Below are 5,904 nucleotides of genomic sequence, written 5' to 3' on the forward strand. Positions count from 1 at the left end.
TGTTCGTGATTATTTCCATGATTATTGTTGTTGTCACGGCCACGGTTTCCGTTTGAGTCAAAACTTTCGCGCTCTTTGTCTTCTTCATCTGCCTATGATTGGGCCATGATCTTGAGTTCTTTGACATCCGCTGGGTGTTGTCTACAAAAATCTTGGAACATTCGGCAATCGTAGAGGCCATTTTGGAAGCACTCTATTACGTCAAGTTCTGAGATGTCCACGATTGTGGCTTTTTTGTTGTAAAAGCGGCATATGTAGCTGCACAGCGATTCGTCCTTTTGCTGCTTTACCTGTGCCAAATCAATTCTATTGCTAGGACGCTGCATAGCTCCTGCTTAGTTGCTAGTAAAGGCTTTCTTTAAGTCTTGCCATGAGTTGATGGAGTTAGGCTTTAGCAATTCGAGCCAAGTCAGTGGCGCGGGTTCCATGCATACAGGGAAGTGGATGACTTTTGTATCATCGCTGCTGCTTACGGCCTAGACTGCTAGTGAGTAGCAGCGAAGCCATTCAACTGGGTCTTGCTTGCCATCATATTTGGTGATTCCCATGGGCTTGAACTTCTCCGGCAGAGTAGTATTTCTAAGTCATTTTGAAAGGCGGGAAAGTGGTCGTTGTCGTAGTCTTCTTCAATGTCGCACTCATTGCATAAAATGTTGATGATGTTTCGAGCATCGCGGTTGTTGTTTATTATGTCTCTTAGATCAGAGTTGTGAGAAGGTTTGGGGTTAGCTCTGTGGTGGCGTGGACCTTCCGTAGAGGTTGTTCGACTTCCTTCAGCTACGTCTCTGTTCTGTCTTGGAGCTTCTCGTGTGTCCCTGTTTGGGCCTTCCAGTGCATCTCTATTTTGTCTCAGGCCCTCAATGGTGCCCCCGTGTTGCCTTGCTTCTTCACATGGTCGGGCTGAGGGTCCAGCGTGGCCTTTGCTGTTGCCGTGCTAGCTTCGTCCCGATGGGGCATTGGATACTGATGGGATTGGTTTTTCTTTGTCCAGTAGTCGGTACGCACATCCTACCAGCAGTGATATCATCTCGTTGTACTTGTCTTGGGGCATAGTACGTGTGAGGAGATCGATCGAGGCGATAGCTGCGATTGGTGTGTTGTGTTCTCGTGATTGAACTGCTTCAAATGCTCTGTCCAGATTCCTGATAGGAAGTCTTCAGGAGAGTTGTTGGCAACACTCTGCTCTTTGAGTGTTCCTTGCTCGTCGTTGATTTCTTTGGCTATTGGTCTCGCCTGCTGGGGCGTTACCAGATAGCTCGTCATTAGAGATTTTGTCTGGGTCGCATTCCTGATGGGTAGTCCTTTGTTGCTAATGCTACTCGCTAGTTCCCACTCCGTCGGCTAATGAGATTACGGTGAAGAGTTCTCTGTCTAGAGAGTAGCTTCCGGAGCTTGAAGTTATCACCGCTGTGGAGCCATCTTCTTCCTAGATTGGTGACAAAGGGGTGCCCTCTTGGTATGGGAGGATATCCAAGTGTGCAATAAGGCGTGACTCGTTGTCTTAGCATGTGTTTGGATGGGAGACAATGTAGGATGGGATGGTCCCGTCCTAGTTTTGTGGGATGGGATGGTCCCATCTAGTGTTTGGTTGAAATGGAATGGGATGGTCCCATCTTGTGTTTGGTTAGAGAGGTTGACGTGGTGATATGGATGATATTTTTAACACCGTTAGCTACAGTATTTTGTGGGTCCCACATGTCATCCTCTATCCATTCTATTTCTTTTTTCCTTTTTCTTTTTCCCCTTATCTTCTCTGGTTCTACCCGCCGGCCATGGAGACCCACCGGCTGCTGCCCAACCTCCTCCGATCTTCTCCTGCCGGCCGAGGGCTCCAGCCACGCCGTCGACCTCGAGCTCGGCCCCGCCGCCCCTCAGGACGGCTCCGCCCGTGTCGCCTCGGCCCGCGGCGGCCCTGGCCGCACGGCCTCCGCCCGGGATTCCTCCGTCCCGCGTCGCCTCTGGCCGCGCCACCTCCGCCCGCGGCGGTCCTGGCCGCGCGGCCTCCGCCCTGGGATGGCTCCGCCCCACGCCGCCTCCGGCCACCCGCGGGATGCTCCGCGCCGCCCCCAGGATGCCTCCGCCCACCCTAGTCCTGGTCGCCCCTGCCAGCGCCCGTTTGTGAGCCTTTCAACAGCGTGAATGGGGAAACGAGGGATGACCCCATCCGCCACTTTTGGTGGGATGGGGACGTCCCACATCTGGAGAGTATGTTCCCTCCCAGGGATGTCCCCGTCCCACATGTTTGTCAACCAAACACTAGGACGAAGTGGGATCGTCCCGTCCCATCCCACTTTGTCCATGGAACCAAACCCATACTTGGTTAGGGAAGGATGGCCTCATGCCTAGCCAATAAACGAATCTGTCTTGTGGTGTTATGTAATTACCAGGCCCTGCTGCGGACCTGATAAAGGGAATTCCTCGACGGAGTCCGAGTTGTAGTCGAGGCCGTGACCCTCAATCGTCTTCGATCCGATTTGAGTTTTGGACATAATTGATTGATGGTTCGAAGCCACGTTTCGGAGTCCAAATGGGAATTGGCTCCGAGTTGCATCTGATTCGCACAATGTCTAGGTTGCCTGTTTGCGAGAATTAGTCCGCGTTGTTGTAGAGTCCAAGTTGTACTCGAGCTTGCTTTCTATTAGATTGAAAATTTTGGATTTCTTGATGAAATCTTCCGCCAAACGTCAGCGAGAATCTCCGTCGAGATGCTTCTTCTCCGGAGCCTCTGTGATGATGCGGTGGAAGCTTCCAGCGCCGTCAGCAATGCAGACCTAGGAGTCGAAGATGAAAGTTGCGCCCTTGTCAAACGCGATCGCAGGCTTGATGATGACTTGCGCCATCGACTTCTTGCAGGGAGTTTTGGCGATTGCCCCTACCTGTCGCGCCAGCTGTCGGTGTTTTATACCTGGCAACCTAACACGGGAGTACCCGCGGTAGAGTTTTGGTTGGTGGGTGTTGCCAAAATTAGGAACTCGATGGTCACGTAGGGACACGATTTAGACAGGTTCGGACTGCTAGATCGTATAATACCCTACGTCATGTGTGTTTGTATGCTTGTATTGGATTGAACTTGTTTGGATGGGGTCCCTGCCCGCCCTTATATACTGGGGGAGCAGGGTTACAAGGTAGTCTTTGTACAAGGGTACTAGTTGGAATCGACTATAGAGTCCTATCCTAACTCGATAGAGTAGTTTTCTTATCTTCCGACTAGTTCTTCAAGAGTTCATGTAGTCTACGCTTCCCTGTATAGTAGTCTTCATGTTCTGATACGCTCCCAAGTAGGTCTCCTTGTGTGGGTCTGTACAGAGCTTCATGTGGGCCTGGGAATGTACTCCCGACACCAGTTACCATCTTTTCGCTGACTGCAACTTTACACGAGTAATCTGGGCTGAAATGAGTAGATGGATGCAATGCTCGAACATTGACCCAAACTGCTGGGACAGACATGACTCCTTCCATAATTGGTGGACAGCTTTGCTAGCTGGCCCGTTGGCCAATGGGAAAGTGCTGCGTACTCCAATTATCCTCGTCCTTTGGGAGATTTGGCTAGAGAGGAATCAGAGGGTTTTCCGGTACAAAGAGAAGTCACCTAATCAGATAACCAACTGCATCAAAGACCAGTCGGCAGTGTGGGTCGCGGCGGGAGCTAAATACTTGCATGATGTTCTTTCTACGTCTGCATTTCTGCAGTAGCCTTAGTGGAGTTTTGCTTTCCCGGTTTTTGGGATGTGAGTGTACAGTTTATATAGAATTTTTGTATACGGCCCGTTGGATTTTTGCTCTTTATCAATATAGCAGCAGCTCTCCTACTGGCTCGTTTTAAAAAAACATATGGCTCACGGTTTGTATAGAATTTTTGTATACGGCCCGTCGGGTTTTTACTCTTTATCAATATAGCAGGAGCTCTCCTACTGGCTCGTTTTAAAAAACATATGGCTCTTGTATCAAGCATGCGGTTAACAGCTATGGTTGGATACAACCAGACAAAAAGAAAAGGCGTATTTTCTCTGCAACTATGGCCATAAATATGTTGTTTAATAGAAGAATTGATGAAACGGTAGTTATGGGATGCCTTCTCGTGCTGAATAGAAAAAGGCAAAGTTTGAGTTTGGTTCCACGGACATCCTACCATATCGAATGTTTATACTGGAACTAATGTTTATACTGGAACTAATGATTTGACAGGGACTCGAACTAATGTTTATACTGGAACTAATGATTTGACAGGGACTAAACTTTAGTTCGTGGAACCAAACACCTCCTAAAACAAATCAAGGATGAAGCTACAGGCTATCATATATATCTCCTTCAACATTCTAGCAATTCATCAACAGAAGCACAGGTGTGGTTCCTCCATTCCCTCATTCCCTATGGAGCCTCTGACGACTCTGGTGATCTCTCTAGGTACTATAGTTACGTGGCTTAGATCTAGCCCGGTTAAGATTTAGTCTGGCTCAGCTACTACGCCCGATTCGGGCGTACTAGTGTGGCATGTCTTAGGTGCTCTTTTTGCATTACGCTGGACTGAATATGTACTCTGAACAGGCAACCAAACAATCACGAGCTACATTAGACTAGCCTGGTTAGGGACTTAGCCAGGCAACCAAATGCAACCTACATGAACACAAAAGGGTTTGGTACTACATCACAGCACAAAGCATACTGTGGCAAACACAGTGCACAGCAGAAGGAGGTAAATCTGAGTATTTTTTTAGTAATATATCTCTTGATCCGTATGATGCTTGTTTTTTGCTCCTGGCATGGAGACCAAAGGTTCATCGTAATGAAAATGCTCGTCTTATGTTGGTATAAATGTGTAATGACTTATCTATCTCTTACCATCTTTCTCGATGTTTTCACGAAGGAAGATGCACAGCGATTCGGACCTGAGGAGCTCAGGAGCATGAAACGGATGAGGGTTAGTATTTCTGATTTACTTTATATTGTTTTCCTGTGTTTAGTAACTTAGCATATGCTCAATTACTAAAAAATATAATGGAAATGTTACTGTGAAATGTTTTGGATACTCCAAGTCGAAGTGTTTGGACCTATATTTTGCTGATTTCTGCTTCATTTAAATTACTAAACAACATGGTCATTCCTCTCCTCCAACTGTTTATGCTGTTTAATATTAGCTTCAATCAAGGGCTTTCTTATGCTGTATGCCAGGAGGAGGGAGCCGGCGTGCGGCCTGTAACCCAGGCGCTACCACGCGGCAGCCTTGCCACGCCAGGCGGGGTGGCATGGCAAGCGTGAGGCTTGGTTAGCACCGCGGGATGCCGCGCCAGCGTGGCACCTCTGTCGCACCAGTGCATGCCACAGGCACTGGCGCGGCTAAAAGGGTTACCCCGTGCAAATAAAGTTGGGGAGAGATTTTTTAAAAAAATATTTTTTAAAAAAGGTTAAAAATTAAAAAATTCCCTGGACGACAGATCTTTCCATCTCTTTATTTTTTGTTTTAAAAAAAGGTTCCTTCCGTATGATTATTTCAAACAAAAGTTCATTCCATATGACTAGTTTTTTGAAAAGAAATGTTCCTTGCGTCTTTGTTCTCTAGCTGCAGCCGGAAGAAAAGAGCAAAGAGCAATTTCATATGTTATTTTATAACTAAAGCCTCGACAAGAGCTGTTACCTGAAGCTCACTTCACTACCAATGGACCCAAGAGCTCATTGGAAAACCTCAACTAACTAGCTTTGAGGGTTAATGTTCTGCAGTTATACCTTAATTTCCTCTGGGGAAAAGATGTCTGAACACAATGCGCATAGAAGGTGGGAATTTTATGTCATTCTTATAGTGACAAGTGGCATCCATGTTGCAGTTTGCATTTCCAGCAGTTAATCTTCGTGTCGATCGTTCACAGAAGAGTGGTAATCTGGTCATGTCGTGCTTAGACAGGAGCAGAG

This window comes from Setaria italica, chromosome VII, assembly GCF_000263155.2.
Source record: "Setaria italica strain Yugu1 chromosome VII, Setaria_italica_v2.0, whole genome shotgun sequence".
In the NCBI taxonomy this organism is placed as follows: domain Eukaryota; kingdom Viridiplantae; phylum Streptophyta; class Magnoliopsida; order Poales; family Poaceae; genus Setaria; species Setaria italica.